Consider the following 23,680-nt stretch of genomic DNA (forward strand, 5'->3'; position numbering starts at 1 on the left):
AATTAGTTTCTGTGTTGATTTGGAGAAAGTGTATTTTAGTATCTTTTAGGGCTTTTTGAGTATTTCATGTGAAATAGTTTTATAATCTAAAGAGAATAAAGATTTGTCATAGCAGCCTGATTGGTTTCTCATTCTTATAGGAGAAAATGGGGTGAGAAAATTATATTGATTTGTTGAGACTTGTCCAGTGCAACACTACACTTACCTTTAATGCCCTCCATCTTAAAAAACATATAAATGAATTTGGCATAACTCACTTAAGTATTCTTGACTTCAATGCAAGGTTATGCTTTGCATGTGAGCTCTTTCTTGGTCCTCTTGCATCTCATGTTGCTCTGAATTATGATTGTTGGGGTCTGAAATAGAATTTGATATTTTCTCAAATTACCTTGTATGTAAGTGACTTGGCCGTTTAATTTTAAACACTAATCATTTTCCTAAGTACTATTTCATTTGTTCTTTCTCTCATTAAGTGACTTCTTTTTCCTCTCACATGTTATTTATATTCTAAGTAAATAAACAGGAGGCAACAAAAAATAAACAAAAAATAGTTGGGGTGTGTGTGTGTGTGTGTGTGTGTGTGTGTGTGTGTGTGTGTGTGTGTACAGAGATAAAGCAAATATGTATCAACCTTTTTCATGTCTGCTTTTAAATATTATCTCTCTACCTCCCAAAGAGGGCATAATATTTTATTATATTGATTTCCATTTCTACTTTCTAGTCCTGGTTATGTGTTTTATCCATTCTTCTTGTGTATATATATTTTTTGAATTTTAGATCTTTTAATTTGAGTTGGTATAGTATGTTGATGGCGAGCTCAGGCCCTAGAGTCAAAAACCTGGTCTTAAATCTGGACTCTGTCACCATGGAGCTTGTGGTTCTGGGCTACTTACTTTACCTTTCCCTGTGCTCCATTTGACTGATCTTGTGAGTGGAGATATTAATATGTCATACATACATATTTTGTGAATTTTAAAAGAGGTGTATGTAAAGTACAAAGTATAAAGGCTGGCATAGAGTAAGCACTCAAGAAACACTAATCATTAATGTCATTGGGTTAATAATAAATTATTACTGGCTGTATTTTCTGTCTCCTTGTGGAAAATTATGTCATCTTTTGGTAACATTCCCATTTTGGCTTAATATTACCAAATTACAGATGTGATAGCTTGAAGAAACCTATTCCAACCCGTATTTTCCAAATAACAAAACTGAAGCTTTGAGAAAGACTTAGCTGATCACATACCTAATTAGAGAAAGCATTATTTCCAATACCTTGCTCACAGTTCTTACCACAATTTGATTATTTGCTTGTTTTTATAAGTCTTGTCTTTAATTGACATTTATCCCCCTACAAATTGTCCTCAGTTACACTGTCCCTGGATTGAGTAAGGCACTCCTTTCATACACTATACTTTCTTTTCTTTTCTTTTTTTTTTTTAAAGATTTATTTATTTATTTGAGAAAAGGGGCAGGGGCAGAGGGAGAGAATCTTTCAAGCAGACTCCCAGCTGAGCGTGGAGCCCAACTCTGGGCTGGACGTGGGGCTCAACCCCATGACCCCCATGAGATCATGACCTGAGCCAAAATCAAGACCTGGACACTTAACTGATTGAGCCACCCAGGCGCCCAACTCTGTACTAACTTTCTAATAATGCTAACAAAGGTTTCCCCTCTTTGATTTTAAGATTTCCACAAAGGTTCCTCAGATCTTTTCAAACTACTTGACTGTCTCTTCTTGGCTATCCCTTGTCCTCTAGATTTCCAGGATTGGCTTGCAAGTAGGTAGCACCCTAATAGTGTGGTTTTCGAGGTAAAGTGGCAAAATCAGTTTCTTCCTTACAGGTGTCCCTTCTTCCCATTGGTGATAACTGGAATTCTATGATGCAGATTTTACCTTTTAAACTTAAAACTTGGTTTATTGATGAAGTGTAAATGCCTCTAGGCGAGAAAATACTTTAGAGTGTAATAAACTCTATCTGATATGAATGAAGGATATGAGAAAAGAGGAAGGGGACACTGAAGGACCTTGATGTCTCAGAAGAGCAGCTTCTCTCACTTTCTCATGCATTAAACATTTTGCATTCCCCCAATTAATGAGTTATGTTTGATTCATTAAATGCTCCATGAGGAAGTGACAATTGAGAATCATTAATTCATTCTTTTGACAGAGACAGAAACTGTAACTCCAAAGAGTTAAATGCATTTGTCCAAGGTCACCTATTTATGGCACCAGATGGCCTCCCTTATCATCTCACTAAGCTGAGCACCTTCCACTAGGTAACTGGTACCTTGATGTCCACCCTACTCCTCGAAATCTTTCCCAAATAAGGAAGCCTCCATGTTCACTCTCTTTTATCTGCCTAAATTGGTAGTGAGCTCTACTGCTTCAGATTTCAACCTAAAGTAGATTTTAAAGCTTTTTTTTTAGTTATGTGTAGTTAATATCTTTTAAATATGTTGTTATTTTCATATCGTTAACAGTCAAACTTACTGGTTACTGTCCCATGTTACATGTTCTTTTATGTTTTGATCATGTGACTTCAATGATTAATCCCCATAAGGAGGGTACACTGTGTACTTTGTGTAAACTTCCAACCAAAAGTGTAATTCATTAACGTAGTGAACACTTTTTTAGTTATGCCTACACTTTTTTAGTTATGTAAAAGTTGAGGGGATATAGATAGATAGATAGATAGATGTAAAGCTAGATAAATATGCAGGTTTTCTTAAATTGGTGACTTTAATAGAAATAGATAAACATAAATGGAAAGTTGGGTTTTTACAGAAGCTGAATTTTATTTTAGACATGTTGGTTTTGACATGATAGTAAGAAAAAATTATGAAGATCCAGGAGGAAATATATTTAAAGGAAGACTAGGCCATGGGAGATTGGCTATGAGCTGAAGCTCTGGTTTGAGACCCATTTGCTAGTGGTGTTGTTATTTTATAAAATACAGTATAAGGAAGTAAAACTATAGACAGCTGAAGTGGATTATGAACATTAACTATTTTTAATCAGTCATAGAGTGTTTACAGACGAACTCTCCGGCGTGGAGTATGCTGATGCCGCTATCGAAACGCCAACAACCAGAGGACTGTTTGAAGAAAGAGAGAGGGACACATGGAAAAGAATGTAGACAAGTGAAATAGAAGCAAATATGAGGGCAGGGACACAACAATAATAATAATAAAAAAAAGCAATTACAAGCAGTGGATCAACAAGTACAAAATGGCCGAGGGGACAGAGGAGGGTGAACGGAGGGAGGGAGGTTAATTGGGAAATGCTTCCTCAGGGCAACGACAGCTGAACAAGGTCTGAAGGAAGTGATAGGTCTGAACTGGTAGAGAGCAGCAGGCAGGGAATTCAGGATGGAGGGAAGGGCCTAACCAGAAGATGAAGGAACAAATCAAGCCATGTGGAGAGAATAACAAATGGGCCATTTTGCCTCCAGTGGAGACACTGGGTAAAAAGTATCAAGACATCCTTCTAGAAAGGTTTGAAAGGGGAGTGACATGGAAGCAACAATTCTAGTAAAGAAGAATGCCAATAATGCACTTTGAAAGGTACAGATATTTTAATGTATTTGAGTACATGACTTAGTTTTCAAAATGTAGCTATTAATGAATTTCTAGGGCCCAGCCTCCTGTTGTCCAAATTACATGGAAATATGTGTCCGTATTCCCCTCCTCGTCGCTGTTTGAATTCCCTTTTTTTGTTTAACCGCACCAAGAGAATAGAGAGTGCCTGACAGATATTTGTTCTTGGCTAAAATTCTGTATCATGCTTTGAAATATTATTCTTCCTAGCAAATGTTAACAGTTGCTAATGTCATTCAAAAATAGTTGAGGAAAAATATGTTTGTGAAACATACAGCTTTTACTGTCAAATTATTTCCTGAGTGAAAGGAAAATACCATAGTGCTCTGCTATTTATTGAGTGGGAATCCTTTAATGTTGTCAAGGATTTCATCAAACTGATGCCTTAAATAAGTAGGGAAATCATGTGCCCTCTGTTTCAATGTCTGTTTCCTCCTGATGAGGCAGCCACCCCACTCAGCTGTCCGGATGGGACTACCACCCATCACAGTCCTCTCAGATAGGATAACCAGAGCATAACTACTGGGGAGCAATGCAATTATGAATTTCTTGAGGGGGAGAAAGAAGAGATAAGTGCAGGGAAGTCAGCTAACGTGGTACGTGGGTGGTTCCAGGCAGCAAAAGGGTTAACCAGATTTTCATTTTAGATAGTCGCCTTAGTAACAATCAGAGAGCCCAGGCTGTATCTTTTCCATTTGTAGGGAATGTTTAGATTTACAGAGTAGCTTAGCTTATTATATACCTGCCTTGATTGCTAGATAAGGCTTGTGATTAAAAACAGAATAAGATTCATTCTTATAATATTGTAAAGAAGAGCAAAACATTAAAAATGATGTCACTGGTGGTCTAGGGTTCCGGGAAATTACTGATATCAGAACTCTAGAGGCAACAGGGTTCCTCGAAAAGTTAAAATAATGAAGGTCAGCATCTTTTGCTTAAACTTTTGGTGAAAATGAGTCTGGGTTCCCATTTTTAAGAGTGAATCTGAAAGCAATGAATAACACTGGCTAATAATGCTCAGAGGTATTGGACATCAGCCTCATTTTTCATGCCAAAGTGCATTAAGCTCTCAGAGATGCATTTGTTTATGTTGCGGATTAAGTGCTGCGTGGCCCTTAAGTCAGGAATTGAAAAACATATATGTAACATGTTTGAAAATTTCTTATTTTCAGAATGTCTGGAAGAGTGGACCAGTGACACTAAAATTTAAAGTCCTTAATTTATCCACTGGCCAAACAGCAGGAAAACAAACTCAACACACTGCTCTTCACATGGCCTCAAACCTCACCTGGAGAGACAGATTTCCTGAGGGCAGAGAAAAGCGTTCAGTCTGTTTGCCAAGACCAGGTCTGTCTGGAGCAGCTGCTGCCAATTAGTGACAAGTGATACGTACGTAGTGAGGCCATGATGCACATGGAGCTTCCAGAGTTCAGCAGCTTCAGAAATTACTCTCTGAAACAAGAAGAACACAGTTCTTAGAAGCATAGTTCATTCCTGTTCATGGTAGTGACTTGGTAACCAGTGAGCCTCCTCGAAACATCTCAAAAGTCAGTATGTCAGGCTCTGGTAGCCACTGAACTTATACATTATTTACAGACAGCTTCTGACTTACTTTTGCTTATTATAATAACTTAAAAATGCCCAGGGTTCCACCTGTGGCATTCAGCAAGTATCAAATATTTAGCCAAGAGAGCGACTGGAGAGATTTTAGACTGAAATGAGCAAACAAACAAAAACATGGGAGATCTAAAGACTGTGTCTGCTCCGATTTGGAGGCAGGGGGAAGAAAGTTTGGTAAAGCGGGGATAGCTTAGTAATGACAGGTCTGTGGGTGCTGTAGCGATCATCCGTACCATAATACCAGTTAATTCAGTCAGAGTGTTTTTCTTGTGAAAGCTGCTTCACTGAATTGATGGAAGCCTGTGTGTTTGTCTATTTCATGGTGGAAGAGAACAGAGGGTCACTTCGGAGCAGGGAGGAATTTGTGAGGTAGGACACCTGTACCTCAAATGAAGACCTGTTGTTGAGAAGTTGATGTGGCTGAAAAAGCTCCAAGGATTAAGGGGAGAATGATTTCGGAAGCTTGGAGACAGGAACCAAGAAGGAAGAAGGCAGAAGAAGACAAATCATATTAAAATTTTTCCTGTGGCCAGAGAAAGATAAGGAAATATCCTGCCTCCCTTTCTGTCCTTCCTCTAACAAATGACCCTTATTCCTGGACACAGGGATTTATATACCTAATGTGTAGCTAGATTAAGAACTAAACAACCTTCTTGTAATCTAACCTTGAAACTTTACCATTTGCAATATTGGGTCTATGCCAGTTCTTTGCTCAGTTTGAATAAGATACAGATTCTTTTTGAAGGAAAGAAAAAAAAAACCAACAATTCAATAGGCTCAAGTTTTTCCAGAGATTTGCAGACTGCCATTTGAAAAACACTAAGTTAAAGAAATTAAAATATTCTATTTACTGTATTTCATATGTAAATCTTGACTACAAAAGACATGATTTGCCATCATGCAAGGTAGAAGTATGTTTGTTTTCATGTTTGTTGTGTTAGGATCAAAACGAAAACATCAAATTGAAAAAAAAAATGCCCATAAATATCCAAGACCCCAAGGGGACTGTACAGCCTCTGGGTTGAGAAACACCGGTGAAGGTGAAAAATGTATTTTGAGTTCCAAGTGGCGCATTTTTCAGATGAACTTTCAGAATCCATTTGTAACTAGGACTCCCTGTATTTAATCATTTCACACTAATTTTTCCCTGGTTTGAATTAAGAACGTCTCCAGCACAGTCATCTAACATTTCCAACATAATAATGTCATTCCAACAATACTGAAAAATAAAACAAGATCGTTGACAGAAAAACAAGCTATAAATATTTGGTTAGAGTATGGAAGAATTTTTCAAATGTCTAATAATATATTGAGACTTGGCTTTTTATTAGAAAGTCTGTGAACTTTCCTTCTGCTATGCTCTCCCTCTGCAGGGTCACTATATATTTAAATTGTGTGTCTGTAACATCCTAGCATGTGAACCAGGATATAGTCAAAAAGACAGATGTTCCAAAAAGCTGAAATGAAGAAGATAATTTTCATTCCTGGGGAAATAGTGGAACGTTAAAGAAGGATCATTTTCTTCGCCTTTTTCTGAATTCACGGGGGAAACCTATACCGTCACCCACTTGGCAGAATTGCGTCCATCACCATCTCAAAACTCCTTCATCAGTATCCAAGTCACTTTTGCAGTTACTTCTCTTCTCTCAATTCTTCAGCCAACCCACTGATTGCCTTGGGAAGTTTTTATACCGACCCTCCCACTCAATCTGTGAACTTTTCCTCTCCATAATACTAAATGAAAAATCTTGCAGGCATTTTCAAAACGTCTGCTCTTTTATAATCTTTATGAAGTTCAGGATTGCCATCGTGCATAGGAGGCCACCAGTACATGCCTGTGGATTGTTGGTTTGACCGAAATAGAGTTAAATTGATGTCAGTCCTACTTTTCATAAGTAGTCCCCCTTATCCTCATTTTGCTTTCCATGGCTTTAGTTACCCACAGTCGACTGAGGACCAAAAGCAGATGAAACTCCTTCTGACGTAATGTTAGAGGGTCAGTAATTGCCTGATGCTACATCACAGGGCCCGGGTGGTTCCCTCACTTCATCTCCCCCACGTGGGCATTTTGTCATCTCACATCACTGCAAGAAGAAGGGCGAGTGCAGTACACTAAGCTATTTTGAGAGAGAGCGCACATTCACATAACTTTTATTACAGTATGGTGTTTATAATTCTATTTTATCATTGGTTATTGTTATTGATCTCTTCCTGTGCCTAATTTATTAATTAAACTTTATCATAAGTGTATATGTGGGGAAAAAAAACATATGTAGGGTTCAGGACTATCCTCAGTTTCAGGCATCCATTGGGGGTCTTGGAATGTATCTCTTAAGGATAAGTGGATGTGGGGGAGAACTACTGTATTTACTCAAAATTCATGTGCCGACCAAAATTATGCAAATGAAATTGCATAATTAATTTGAGATTTCCCACTGGTTGTTCAGTTGTCAGCACAAGCAAATGATGACTGAGGTCAGTAATGATGTTGCCCTCCTCCACAGTTTTCTATGTGAGCAAAATAAACCATCGTGGAAAGGGTGGGGTGGGGAGTGGGTAGGGAAGGAGTAGAAAGGGAAAGGAAAAGTAAAGAAGGGATGGGGAAACAAAAGAGCACTGGAGAAGATGATTATAGGCAGCATGGATAATTATTATTGGAGTAAGTGTCAAACATTGGAGATCAAAGCTGATGAATTTTAAGTATATTAGAACTTTGGGTAAAGAAAACAGTAGATATGATGCTAAGAAAGATCCGTGAAAAAATTACTTGGAAAAAGAATGTTGAATGGGTTCTCTGAATTTTGATGGGAAGGAGGGGTAAGAAATAAAAGATGGAAGGAGCTCCAGGGTAGCTTTGGTGGACATCTGTTTTGTCTCATTGATGAAGAATCCACACTTTTGAAGGCATCCTTAGCCTCTGATCCTGTGCATAGCCTAGGTCCCCATAGAATCCCTCAATTTTGAGGCTTACCCACACTCTGGTTAAGATTTGGGTATTCAGTTTAAGGCTCTGTTAAGAGGAATGTGGAGAACTTGGCTAACTTCCAAAGCAGAGCAGTAAAAATAGTACCGTGAGAAAAGATTAAGGTTCCAGAATATCAAATCATCTTGCCCAAAAAATAGAAGGCTAATACATGATGTAAGTGCCTTTCAAGGTTGAAGAGATATTACCCTTCAACTGGAACTGAAAGCAAGTGATTTTGCATTACAACTGGACACGTTCAGGTTAGACCTTCTTAGGGTTAGACTTTTGGAACCTAGTAGTTTGCCAAAAAAAACAAAATTCCCCAGTTGTTATTAATTATCTCCAACACACCTTTTAGTTATTTCACTCGTTTTTATTAGCCAATCACAGATCATTATATTTTTCCGAACAATTCCAGGGGCATGCATTATTTTATTAAACAATATCAGAAGTCCAAGATGTTACCTTATTATTATTTCTGTTTCTAAGCCTAGATACTTTAAATGTAAGCATTCCGAAGTGCTTGCTCCCTATGTTTTGAAATACTCTATTGCTTTTCTTTGATTCTAACTTGTTCATGTGGAATTTCCTAAGAGGGAAACAGTGCTGGTTTGTTAGTTATTTTCTCAAGTTTGTAAATTGCATGCAAAAAACTTTCACTAAGAGTCACCCCTCCTTAAAATCTTAGTCATATTTTGTCTTCTGCAACAGGCTACCTAAAATAGCTGAGAAATTCTGATGCCTTTTCTTTGTTTACCGATTTTAAGATCATTATGCATACTCTAATGCATAATTATAATTATGCATTCATGATGTTGCTTGTGCTGGCTTAACTCAGAAATAGTGTGAAGCAGCTAATCTCGAAGCTACAGGCTGTTTCCCATCACTTAGATTCTGATCAGAGCTGTTTGTTGAGTCTTATTGGAACGCGGACTCTATGTGCACCAGTCCCACGGCTGGACCCTTCGTTTTATCATTAGTTTCACTCCCTGCCCTTTCTTTTTCTCTCCAAATTTGTGCTTTTAAGACAGGAAAACTACAAGATAATTTGGTTTTGTTGCATATGTGTAGTCTATTCGCAGGAATTAAATGAGAGGGGTCTCTAAAATTATCCATTTTATTTATAATCCACATTTAGTATTATATGTCATAAAAACAGACATAGTGCCATTTCTCACGCTTGAGATTTTACTATCAACTGGCTTTATCATTGAGTTTACTTCAGTGTCGTTTAAACTGGTCTAGTGCAAAACTACCAACCTTTCTTCCATATGTTATAGAATAGTGTGATTTTGGCCAAAAATGAAGTTGGGGTCTGTGTATCTTACACATTGTGCCCTTATCAACGATTGCAAAGTATTCATGCATGCATATGGTAGAAAGGATGCTATCTACAACGCTGTAAAGATAGTAACATTAAAATACACACACACACACACACACACACAACTAGACCCTTGGTTATTAGAAACTGAAATTTGGATTAGTCTGTAATAGCACAACATGGAAACATACGCTCAAGCTATGCCTTACCTAGGGTGCATAGTTTCAAAAGATATGGAGGACAGAGCCGTAAATAAGGCATTTTGCTCTGCATACTTCAGGGGGTAGAGTAAACTCTGTTTGTGTTTGTAGTTTAACCTTTCCTTTCTTGCAGACTTGAATTAGGGAAAATCCACTTCACTGTGAATTAGTGACCTTGTTTTGTGACTCTCAAATGTAATGGGAGTGGAGCCCCACCAAAGAGGATGCTTGGCAGTATGTGTCTTTGTTGAAGGGACTCTGTCTCTGTTTCTAGGGGATGGGGCACTATTGTATCAATTTTTTAATATATTTATAGCCGCTGTGCTTATTTAAATTTCTAAATATTAAAGGACACCATGAGTCTGTTTTAAGACTTTGTTCCAGTGCATGGTATTAGAAAAATTTGCACTATTTAAAATTTTTGAACTAGCTCAGAAATTCCTAATTCAGAGTCCAAGGCAGGGGAATGGCATAATTAGGAGCTCAATGTCCAGAGCCTTTTCAAAGTATTTCCCAGATGCTCTATAAGCAAATTTTTAGATCTTGTAGGTACTAGTAAAAAGGGTAGGTAGAAAATTTGGAGTAATATTAACAGAATAAATTATTTTATAATCAGTATGTAGAGCTTTTCATCATACAAGGGAAGACTTTATTCAAGTAACCTTAAGTCGCCATTAAAATCTTTTCATTGTGCTGCTAGTGGTATGGTTGTCTCCCCACTAACCAATTCATTGAGTAGTTAAAAAGTAAAAAGATTGGTCAGAATAGTAAAATCTCTTACATATGTATAGTATGCTATATTGATCATTCTGTTGATATCTGGACAGAATAAATTAAATAGGCATAAGACTAACTAACTAAACCCAAACTGAGATATCTCTTTAAGTGGAGACTCCCCACCCCCCCAGACCCCCATCAAGGAGCCAAGACTATATAATGCAGTTTAAGTTCCTTAAGTGGGTACATCCAGAGATTCTGAAGAGTGGAATTGACCAGTCAGGCATGGTGGCCTTGCAGCCCAGAGTATACATTGATGCCTCACTGTGAAGTACTGTGTTGAGGCTCTATTCTGTCTGTTGACCAGTCGGGTACGAAGAGAATCTATTATTCATTTGTTCTTGTGTGATCAGTGCTGAACTGAGTGAATTTTAGCCTAAAGACACTTTGGATTTCATCATGGATTCTGCTTATGATTGGAAAAGTTTATATAGGCTATGTTTTATCCATTGTTAAGCTATAAACATTTCTACAGGTATAAAAAAATGCCTGTAGTCACAAAAATAAAAATCTTAAAAGCATTGCCTATTTTTCAATGTCTTTAATATCACTAACATCACTAACAGAACATCGCTATGTTCAGTTCTGTTCCTCTTAAACCCACTTGATGCCTGATATTGATATTTAGCATCTCAGCTAGACTTTTAAGACCCAAAACTGTGCAAATGTGAGAAATAATTCACTATAAACCTATAAATTTCACAGCTCGGAAAACCCTGAAGGTTATTAATGAGGCACCATGCAATTAGCTTATACAAAGTGCAGTTGGAATCATGCATAATGTAAAACAGAAACTACTAACCACTGACTCATGGAAGATCATTTAAGCTAGTTTTCATGGACATGAAGAATTGATATTTAACACAACTCCTAAGAAGATTCTTTTTGCTTTAACACCATGGAAAGAATTTAGTTTCTTACAGATTTGCTAAGAGAAAAAGAGAAAATAATTCATGGTTAAGGCAGTTTCCAGCAATGTGAATTTGAACAAGTTGTTTAATATTTTAGAATCTCAGTTTTTACCTTTACAAAATGGACGTAACAGTGGAATTGTGAAAATTAATTCAACAAGTAGTGCAGCACCTAGAATTTTAGCACATAGTTAGTGCTTGATGAAATGTTATAAATCATGTATTAGGGAAATGTGTCACTCTTCCACCCAGCCAAAATTCTTGTTTTACTGGGACTTCTGCATTTTGATGGAAACAAATTTCTTTAGGAGTATTAGAAACGTAAGCCAAACACTTGCATAGAATAACATACCTGTTACAGCTTTAAGCTCATTACCTACATTAACTCATTTAATCCTCAAAATAATCCTATGACATAAATACTTTCATTATACTTATTTTAGAGATGAAGAAACAGAGTAGTTAAGTAACTTGCCCTAGGCCATACAGCTACTGGATGGAGATGTGGTGCAGGCTTAGTCAGCTTGACACCAAAGTACAAGTTTTAAAATTTGACTATTAATAAAGCATATTAAGTGTGATAATGTATATGCACTTAAGATAGTATGTACATAATTTATCTTGGCTACATTTCATAAAATATTTCCATTTTTGAAATATTTTTTAATTTTATTTTTGATATACTTTACTTATTAGTAATAATAATTAAATGGATATATAGTAAACTGAGGTTGATAGAAGTAGAAGTGCATGGCTTAAACCAAGCTATAAATATGAAAGATTTATAATTGGGTTTTAGATATAACTATTAAAAATATAAGCTATATTTTATAGATTTTCAGTGTATATTGGAGAAAGCCTCAGTATTTTTAAATTCAGAATTAAAGTGTAATCCTAAATTGTCATGAAGACCCTTTAAGATGAGTCTGTTAACCACTTCTCATCTATTACTACGCTGCCATTTGGTCATGGACCATCAGATATGCATTGAGATTTCTAAATGTATCAGTCATATACTTGACATATCATGAGCCTGATTATAAATATTGATATGTGTATGTCATTTAAGCATTTTTATTACCAATACATTGTGAGCATCTAGAGGAGGTGTAACTCATCTTTCATCATTCTATTCTTAAGAGTTTTATATGTAGTAGATAATTTAATAAATGTTTATTGAATGAATAATGAATATACTCAATTTCTAGTAAAGTAAAAAGTGATTATTTTAAAAGCAGAATAACCTAAATTAGTCTCTCAAAATAGAAATGGCATGGAGATATCCAAAAATAATGCTGATCAGTCATTACTAATTAGAATGTTTATACATAAAGTTACATTTTTTATGTGGCAAAAACCACATCTCAGGGCACCTGCGTGGCTCAGTCACTAAGCCTCTGCCTTCAGCTCAGGTCATGATCCCAGGGTCCTGGGATCGAGCCCCGCATCGGGCTCCCTGCTCAACGGGAAGCCTGCTTTTCCCTCTCCCACTCCCCCTGCTTGTGTTCCCTCTCTCACTGTGTCTCTCTCTGTCAAATAAATAAAATCTTTAAAAAAAAAAAAACCCACATCTGGACAATGTAAACCAACTTGGTCTGACCTTTAATATCATACACATGCAGCTAAATGCAGATTTTAACCCCTGGTATTCGCACTCAACCATTAAGTTTTTATAGATGTGTTACTTTGTCATGTTAATGTTATTTAGATAGTCTTTCTAGGGGTGCCTGGGTGGCTCAGTCGGATAAGCATCCAACTCTTGGTTTTGATTCAGGTCATGATCCCGGGGTCCTGGGATCGAGCCCCGCATTGGGCTCCATGCTCAGTGGGGAGTCTGCTTGAGGATTCTCTCCCTATCCCTCTCCCCAACCCCCGGCCCACTCAGCTGATCTCTCTCTCAAATAAATAATAAATCTTTAAAAAAATATTCTTTCTAACATACACCTTGATAGTTTTATTCATATTTCTATTCATTTTGTAAAGAATATGGTTTGAGAAGTTTGTCCAGGGGCAGTATTAATAAAGGTTTATCTCATTTGGTTCTGATTTCATACCTTGCTCCTTTAGTTGCCCCACACCCACAGGTATATTGAACAAAGGCCCCTGGATTGGGAGCATATAGAGGCGAACCTCTTTCATTGGTCAGAGTCCTCTTCCGCTTGTTTTTCCCCACAGAAAGCAAGGCAGCTTGCATCCGGAAGGGAAGGCCACTCCCAGTGACTGGGCACTTGACTTTTATTCCCTGGAAGTACAGAATTAGTAGAGTCCTTTTGCATCTGTTGATTTGGAAAAAAAATATTGAAAACTACTCTCGTGGTCAGAGTCTTACGTTAGATACTTAATTTAAGTGTTTGTAATATTCTTGTTATTAAAATGTCTCACAGATTAGATAAGCTTTGTTCTACTACTCTGTAGCACCTTCACACTTCTGCCAGTTAGACTGCCAAGCTTTGAAGCTTTTGCACCCAATTTTCAATAACTTGTCTCATAAAAATCTGCTTTCCCAAAAGGTGCTATATTTATCACAGTACCTACTGTATGGCTTAACAATGCCATCGTTTTTCTTTTTTCTCTTTGGAGGGAGACACCTTTCTCGTTCCTGTTCTTCCATTTTTGCCATAGACTGTTACCATCGGTTTCAAATATCAGGTATATTTTAAGTTCAAGATATAGGGGAGTTCTTAATAATGTATGGTTACGGACAAAAATAAAGGTACACATCATGAAAACAAAACATGTAATGTTTTGGGGAAAAAAAACCGTTTGCATTTGGTTTTAAAATTTACTATATTGTTAATATCAGGATTGCCATTTTTTCTTTGGAGGGGAAGGGCTGATATTAAGATTGGCTCAAATGGTAATAAGGAGACAGTTTAAAAGGTGTCCAAAAGATTCATTACATATTGCAGTGGATTAATTCATGAGGGACAGACATATCTCAGTATCTGAGGATGACTTTGTGCAGGATAGAGCTTTTTCTTTCTTCCACAGAATGCCTTTGGGGTAAATCTCAAAAAGAGACTGCTGAATAGAATTGACCACTATTTTATTTTTATGTGTAAATAGGTCATCGATAGTTGAATATGTGTATATACATCTGTTACCTGCTCTGTATAATTCTTCATACTAACGTTTTTGTTTTGACCACACCACTTCCTCTGACCACACCATTTTCCTTGTATTAATATTCCAAGGTAAAGTAAATTAGATGGCTTTATTTACTGCTTGAGCAATAAAAACAAAAAAAAAGTAGCATTTCCTTACTTAAGTAAGTGTAAGCCCAGTGTATTGAATTTTCATATATATCTTCTCCACACTCAAGATTTGAGTTTAGACTTGACAAAAATTCTATGGTGGAAAACCTTACGATATTATTGTCAATCTGTAAGGACACTGGAGATAATCTTACAAAGGAGAAAGATGAGACCCTGAGAGTTTAAGTGATTGGCCCCAGGTCACACAGCTGGGATCATGGCTTTCCAGGTCCCTGAATCCCGCCACAGGTTTATGTGAGGAGGGATACTCCAGAGCAATTTACTTTTTCCTTCCCAAGGCTTCGGTGCTGACGACACTCTTTTGCACATTGCACTAGGTGCAAGCCCAGAAATTCTGCCAGGAGCAAAACAACACTCCTTAAACACTCTGTGACTTTCAGAACTGTATAAAATAAAAGGTTGAAGTTAATGGTTGCCAGCTTTCAGGGAGTAGTTCCTCTTTGGAGCCAAATATATGTGGAGAACAGATGAGACTGTGGGAGTGAGTTGGCAAAAGGGAAAGAGAAATGAATCTCTTCTTTTTTTGAAAATGAAAGTATAAATAAATATCTGGGTAACTTGGATGTTTATTATTCATTTAGAGAGTCTTTCCACTTGAAAAATGAAATATCTTTATCTTTAATATGAGGATTCTTGAATAATAATTTTATATTTCTAACGATCATGAAATAATCTTTTTTTTTTTTTGGAAGCAAAGAGATTATTTTAATGACCTGGATATGTGGAACTATTTGTGTTCACATTCTTAAAAGATCATTATTTCTTACACTGAAATTCCTGTATTTAAGCAGTGACTCATGCTGCAATAATGGGTTTCCATAATTTTGAGAACTCAAAGCAAATATACCTCAGAGATAATGATTATTTAAATTTTTGGTTCATAGAGATAAAACTGTCTTTGACATAAGGAGTATGGATATAGGAGCCAAGAATTCTATCATTTTATTTCACACTCATTTTGTTTTTGAAAAGTCTCTTACCGTGTTTGAGATCCCACATACCACTGTGATCTTAAAGATGCTTGTTAGCAGAAGCTCTCTGGGATTTCACTCTCATGCTGTCCTTAAGGTATATTTTGTAGAATTGTGCTCAAGAGAAACACTATTCTAATGAAACCTTCCTGGGATTTTCATTCATAAATCTGTTCTGTGCCTAATGGTATAGTGTAGTGGTCCTTGTTAGAGCACATTACTGATGCCTTTCCAATTTAGACTTTTCACGTTTTTTCCAATTTAAGAGTTTAAGGAGAGTATAAGAATACTCAAATACTCTTATTTGAACTTGAGTTTGAACATGTGTCTAGTGTATCAGTTTTTTTCAAGCAATGGAAATTTGATAATCTTTTACTAAGTTGAGTGTTGTTGTTTCTTTAGCAATTACTGTAGGTAAAACACTTGGTATGAGTTTGGAAGTTCCTGAAGTTACTTCTTCAATTTTAAAATTGTTGTTTAAAGTTTGTATTTATTTATTCATTTAAGTAATATGTACACCCAGTGTGGGGCTCAAACTCAGACCCCAAGATCAAGAGCTTCATGCTCTTCCAACTGAGCCAGCCAGGCACCCTGGAAGTTACTTCTTTAAATCTGTTCATACTTCTCTGTCTTTCTGTCTCTCTATCTCTCTGTCTCTCTCGTTTTTAGACACAACAAACAAAAGGAAGATGGCAACTCTCACCCAAGGCACATCCCAATGTAGTTCAGTGGCCATTTCATTCTTTTTTAAGTATAAGCACATGACTTTAATGGAAACACATGATACACCTAGTCATGTCTGAATGATGTCTGGCATTCATTAGACATGGAGAATATTTAGGTGTTATTGTTAGAACCTGTTTTTATATCATCACACAGATAATGTTGACCCTACAAGACCACATGGGATAGAGTTATTCTGTTTCTGTAATTTAAAGTGTCCTCTATTCTTTGAAAGAAAAAAAAAATTCTTGGCCTCCGTAGCATCAAGCTCAGACATTTCACATGGTGTCCTATATAACTTTTTTTTTATTATGCTATGTTAATCACTACATTACATCATTAGTGTTTTTGATGTAATGTTCCATGATTCATTGTTTGCATGTAACACCCAGTGCTCCTATATAACTTTTTAAAGGATGTTTACTAAAAAACACAGTTTTATTAGGTGGAAGTCATCATACTAAATGTTATCTTTTTTTTTTTTTGAATTTATTTACTGATTTTTTTTAAGACTCTGCACCCAGTGTGGGGCTCAAACTCACAAACCTGTGATCAAAAAGAGTCGCATGCTCCACCAACAGAGCCCACCAGGTGCCCCCATACTAAAAGTTTTATAGTTCCAGTCAGGTCAGTAATGTTGAGACTATATGCCATCATAGAATTACTGAAAACACAATTGTATAGGGCCTTGAGTTATATTACTTGGCATTTCTCCCCACTCTTGGTAGTCCAAGATTTTAAGTTATTTTGCACCCATAGGATAGGCTGTTGGTGAAGGGAATTTTTAAATTCAAGCTCACTGTCACTAGAAACTTCACACGGTTAAAGGGAGAGTGATACAATGTTTTCGTGACTGTCAGATTGTGTTTGAATTTAATTCCAGTGTGGAGAACTGTTTGGATATATTAACTGAAACTTTTACTGTGTAGTAAAGTACAATGTCAAATCACGTACAGTACCATTTTTTCACTTAGATGTAGACAATAATTCAGTTGGGGAGAGTGGCCATTTTTCTGGTTCTAACTATATAAATCTAATGTCTACAGTAATTTGGAAAATTTTCTATGCCTACTATCAAATATGTTTTTATAGCTGAGAGAATAGAAACAGCGATGAATTGTTAAAACAGCTATGAATTTTGCCAAATAGGCTTCAAGCCCTCTTCACCTATTGCCCAGTTAAGGAATCAACATCCTGAGAGCATTTTTATCAGCATCAAACTACATCTCATGGCATTGGCTTGAGATTCTCTAATGAGATTTTGTTATATTTCCTCAACTAAAGTCAATGGAGGCCAATTTTTCCATCAAGTAACTCTTCTAGCTCTTTTAAAAGGCTGTAAAGTCAGGCTCTTCTCATAGGTCAGATTTTCCTAAGACTTCTAGCTCTTCCTAAGCCTCATTTTGGAAATCCTCAACAAATATTTCCAGCAAAATTTGGAATCCCTAAGACAGCATTATGTCACCAGTTTCTTGGGTTGGAATTATCCTCTGTGCTTTACCTTTGGGCTGTCTACTTTTATCTCCATTAACCTTTTGGCTTGAGTATAAACATTTATTGAAGGCTACCTCCTTTGTCGGTCCAGTAACTCCAAAGGTTAGTGAGAAGTGGATGCTAGTTTGACCTCTTTTATCCACATTAGATGATTCTAATTATTCCTAAGAAATGACACTTTTGACCCATTTTGTCCTTGTCAAGTTTGTCTAGTTGTGGGCTGTCGAAGCATGAAACTCTGGGTTCAAACAGTGTCCAGGAGTGCACATTTTTCTGACTTACAATGCAGAGCCTCAAAAGTGCACACTATTTCTTTTTCTTTTTAAAACATGCCGGTTTAACTGAAACTCAGGGCTCCTGTTATGTACCTCAAATTGATTTATTCCTGAAAGAGACCACCTAGATATGAAGTGCAAACTTTAACCTGTAAAAACCCATGGGTTATTGAATACAGAAAAAAAAAAAAAGAAAGAAGAAAGAAAACCTTTACATAAGTGAGGATAAGCTAGGTTTTGCTGAGGTTGCAAGCAACTCTAATATCACAGCAGCATTTTACATAAAGAAAGAAGTTTATTTCCTTATCACGCTACACGGCCATTGTGATTCCTGGGGCTTCCTCCTTACACGCTTCCACGATCACTTCAGCAAAAGCAAGGCATGCTGGTGAGTCCATTGGCTCTTACAACTTCTCTGTGGAAGTGACACGGGTCATCTGTTGTTCAGTTTTATTGGTCCAGTGAAGTCATACGACCATCCCTAACTTGAACAGAGATCTGGAAAGCAGAGAGCTGGGAACAATGGATCAGTAGCACTAGTGACTACCACCAGGTTTAAATTGGATACTTAAAGAGTTTTTGTCTTGACTTTTATGTGAATAGTGACCAACATGACTAGCACCTGAGAAATAGTAAGGATTCAGTAAATGTTTTTGGACATTTTTAATTCATTTATTCATGTAGCTATTCAGCAGAAGTTTGGCATGCATCTGCAGTGCACTAAACACTGTGCCGGTTGCTTTATAAGACTCCTTGAGCTAGAAATGATTTGGCAGATGTGTGTTCTGAAATTCAGGACATTTGAGTTTAAGTGGTTTTCCGGTCACAGAGCCTGCCCATAGCACGTAGTAGGATTCAAACCGAGGCCATCTGACTCCAAGAACAGTAGTGTCCTTTTGGTTCCATCCCAACTGTAAGGTCGATGGTAAATCATGAAATGTTTTAAATACTTAATTGTAGGAGCGGAAATTATTACAGTCACCACTATGTATGTTCTCGTACTTGAAGACAAGAACATTAAGCATATCTAATGATTGTGGAATGATAACGTAGATTTTTTTGTTATTCCAATGAAAAAGAAGCTGTTTCACACTTTTAAGTACTTTTGATAAGATCTTAGTCTTTTTTTTTTTTTTTAACTGTAAGTCAGTAAACCCCAATGCCTTTTGTATTAGTTTTCTATTGCTGCTGAAACAAATGACCACAAATTTAGTGGCTTAAAACAACACAAATTTATTATCAGTTTTGTAGATCGGATCCGGTATGGGATCTCATTAGACTAAAATCAAGATGTCAGCAGGATGCATTCCTTTCTGGAGGTTCTAGGGGAGAATACCTTTCCCACCTTTCGAGCTGGTGGCAGAATTCAGTTCCTTGAGGTTGCAGAACTGAGGTCCCTGTTTCCTTGCTTCTTGTAACTGAGAGTCATCCCAGTTTCCAGACACTACAGTGTTCCTTAGTTTATAGCCTCAGTATGCCATCTTCAAAGACACCAAAGGCAGGTGGAATCCTTTTCATATGGAATCCCTTTGACCTACTGTTTTGCCTCTCTCTTCTCTGTGTTAGATGGGGCCTATCCAGATAATCCAGGATACTCACCATTTCACTGTCCTAAACTTTAATCACATCTTTAAAATCCCTTTTCCCAAGTAAGGTAATATATTCCCAGGTTCCAGGGAATTGGGGCATGGACACTGTTTCTCTGTCTATCACAACTTTTATATCCACTCTCTTCCCAACATATTGTGCCAACTGTATCCTCTGTAGGATGCTAATAAACATCTTGGCCTTTCTTTATTTGTGAAATTAGGGAATTAAACTCATTGAACTTTGAAGTTGATTCCAGCTCTTAACACTCTAGACTTGTATGAGTCCTTATGATAGAGACATGGGAAAGTGAACCTAATGATCAATGTGGATATTATTGTTATTTTCTATTCATGGATTTTGCTGGAGTGTAGATTTCATATAATCCTGGATAACTCCTTCCTTCTCACACTTGGTAATCTTCTTTGAAGTCAGTCAATCTCTACAAAAGTTGTCTTCTTCAGAAAGAAATTGACTTACCTCCTCAAAACTGTAATAACTGGTCCCTTGAGATTTTTTATCTACTTATTATTTACTTTACAGCTTGGGTATAGCTTTCAGCAAGTCTTTGCTACATTTTTGCTTTCGCTTTATTGGTTTAGAGGAAAAGAAATTGTTTTTCCTTCGATTCAGTTTCTTAATAAGTCAGATTCTACTAAAGGTTTCCAAGGTTTTAAAACACATGATACCTAACTTACTTCTAAGGAAATATACTAATTAACTATTTTTATTTGTACCATAAAATTAATTCCTTCAAATCCTAATTTGCTTATGTACTAAATGGAGAAAATGTTAATACTTAAGTCCCAGAGTTTAAAAATCAAAAAAGGTAATCAAGGAGAAGTACAATACCCAACATTTAGTGCTCAATAGGTATAAACAACCAATATTGTTCTAACCATAGTAGTAGTAGGTGTGGAGGTGAATGAGTCATCCCAGTTTGCCCAGGAATTTCCGGTTGAAGTGCTGAAAAACCAGCATCCTGGGAGACCCTTCAGTCCCAGGAAAACCCAGATGGTTGGTCACCCCAGGAGTGGTAGTGTCTGGAAACAAAGCTAGACATAAAAATGGGGTCCTCCTTCTACCAGCTATTTGACCTAAAAGAAATTATTAATCTTTGAGTTGCAGGGGTTTTTGGTGGTTGTTGTTGTTGTTGTTGTTTTTAATCTGAGAATGGACATCAGGACTAAATAAGTCAGGGAAGTGTCTAAGAAAATCCCTGCACAAGTCGCATACATAGTAGCACCCTTATTCTTCTGGTTAAACAGTCTTAACTGGTTTCCTTTGCCTAGAAATTCAAGCATAAAGGGTTTTGCCTGGTATGAAAAGGTCCTTCAAAATATGCTTCTCACCTGCCCTTCCAGACACATTGCTGTTATGTTTCTTCCACTTAACAGTAATAATAATGATTATGATGATGATGATAACTAATGCATATCTAGTGCTTTTTACATACCAAGAAGAGCTCTAATGACTTTGTAAGGAGTTAAAACCAGAGTCCCAGAAAGACTCACTATTTCCTGTACTTATGACTCTCTTACAAACTGCTCAGATTTTGCCCGTTCTGTACCACCAATTGCAAATTCTCCCTGTTTATCCTTTAAGATCTTGTCTGAATGTTACCTCCTCTTTATCTTCCCAGAATCCACACAACACAAGTTTCTCTTTTGCCCTGCATTAATCCCAAAACAATTTACACATGACTTTGCACTCCTTACCATGCTACTTTTTGCATTATATTAAACTTTTTCTTATGTATCCATATATTTCACCAAAAAAGATGTCCTCACATTCCTAGCACCAAACACAGGACCACGGTGGAGGTAAATGAATGGAAGATTATAGTATCAGCAAAATCAATTGATTTGCTCTACACTAAAAGATTCCCTAAAGAATTTAAGTGATCATTATCTATTTTTCATATTATCTATGGAAAATTGTAAGAGCTGATTTACTGTGTAGAAATCTATGTGGCTTTAAGAACTATGGAGTATAAAGATTAAATAAAAGGCATGTCTTTCCCATGAAATAACAGTACAGTACAGTACAAATGGGGGAGGTGCCTTTTGTTGAATTCTCTTCTTTAAAACCAGAAAAGAGAAGGTGTTAGCAATAAGACCACAAAATCTCCTACATCCGGTTTTATCGAAATGGTGCACTCTCTCCTATGACTTCTTCTGCCTACTGCTTGGAGACCTGCTGACCCTGATCTGTGGATTTACCAGTTCCTCTGGTAGTAAGAGAAGCAGACATATGCATAATTAAGACCTAATATTTAAATGGATATGGGTCATTATCATTTCAGATTGAAGAAGCTTGCTTGTCTGCAATTCGGTTTTCAAATGGAAATAAAAATGGTCACTCAGACTAATAACCATAAAGATAACTTGATAACATTTTTGCCTGTATTATTAAAAAAATGATATAATATAAAATTACTTCTTTCCTCTAGGGTTCTCACATAACCATCCTGCAAGACTGTTCTTTCAGGGACAATTTCTATAGTTTGTTACTAGAGAAGTTTCTCTGAACGTGTAAAGCACCAGATAGATGTTTGCCAAATATTAAGATATGTAGTTGAAAAATTAAGAATTTAAAATGAATCAAGGTATGAATATAAAAATGATATATAAATATAAATATTTTATATATAAATATAAATATGTTTTATATAAATATAAAAAGTATGAATATAAAAATGATATATAAATATAAATATATTTTATTTATTTTTATATTTTATATAAAGATAAAAAATTAGTATGCTAGTATTTCTCTTGATCTGGTTTACCATCTCTTTTAATATTTGAAATATTTTTTCAGATTTCTTTTTTTTTAAATTTATCCATTATGGTTGATTTTTTCATTAAACAGTGTGTTTTATGGTAGTTCTACCTCTTATAATGTAATTGGTACTTCAAGAAATGGGTTAACATTCATCTTATGCCTACTTGTCAATATGGGTTTGCAGCTAACAATAGATCCGTGTCTCAGACGTTATCATTGTTGTCATTCAGCGGGTGAAATGGGTTTTCCAGATTCCTGAGGGATTTGAAATGACCAGATTACATGGAACTCCTCAAGTGAATACTTATTAATGCCAATTTGGGAAATTTGCAGCAAAGTCCCAGAATGAGCTGAGATCTCTTTGGCAGGATCATATCTAGGTGAAGATTCAGTTCAAAAATTACCTTGAGACCCTTGCATTGTAGTCTGTGTTGCGGTTTTGTGATATTTGATATACAGACATGGTCTGGTGGATGATAAAAGTCTGAATGCCAGTTCACTGTGACTCATCGGGAAACAACAGTCTTGCTAAAGCTCACTTGTTTCCTCCCCAGTTTATTTCCTGCCATGTTTAATGTAATTAAAGACAAATAATTTGGATGCCGAACAGCCTAAAATGATGAACCTTTTGAGCCTTATATTTAAAACGTACAACTGGAAATACTTTGTTAGAACTAGGGCGCATGTCTCCCCGCTTTCTGTGCTTCTCAGAGCGAGGGATGTCATGCTTTAGTTGCTCTGCCTCTGAATTTATTCACGATTCCTCTTTTATAGTCTTTCTGGAGACAATGTATGATGAATCATTAGCATTATTATTATTTCAGTTACCCTGAGACTATATATCCACACTTAGCAGAGGAGGTTGGGTAGATTTCATTATTCATTCGAAATAAATTCCTACTCTAATATAAATGTTGCTCAGGATAGAGCTTTGAAATGGATCCTGATTCTTTAAATTCTTTCCTGTCTGTTTCAGGAAATAGTGAGATCCTGTTGATAGTAAAGTACAATGTGTCTAAAGTTCACTTCTAAACACTCTGCTCTTTGCAATGAAAGTCATCTGCATTCTCTTTATAATTCAGAGCCACAAGAGATCTGTCTAATCTTGGAGATCTGATCCAGTATCATTTAGGAAAAAAAAATCCTTGATAATAATTCTACCATTCAGATT

At 36.4% G+C, this 23,680-nt stretch overlaps 1 protein-coding gene across 4 annotated transcripts in view; it reads left to right on the forward strand.

Moving 5' to 3' along the window:
- ZFPM2 (zinc finger protein, FOG family member 2) overlaps nucleotides 1-23,680 on the forward strand; it is a 446,527-nt gene that overhangs the window by 264,685 nt on the left and 158,162 nt on the right. The window lies entirely within an intron of this gene.

This window comes from Zalophus californianus, chromosome 4 (assembly GCF_009762305.2).
Source record: "Zalophus californianus isolate mZalCal1 chromosome 4, mZalCal1.pri.v2, whole genome shotgun sequence".
Lineage (NCBI taxonomy): Eukaryota > Metazoa > Chordata > Mammalia > Carnivora > Otariidae > Zalophus > Zalophus californianus.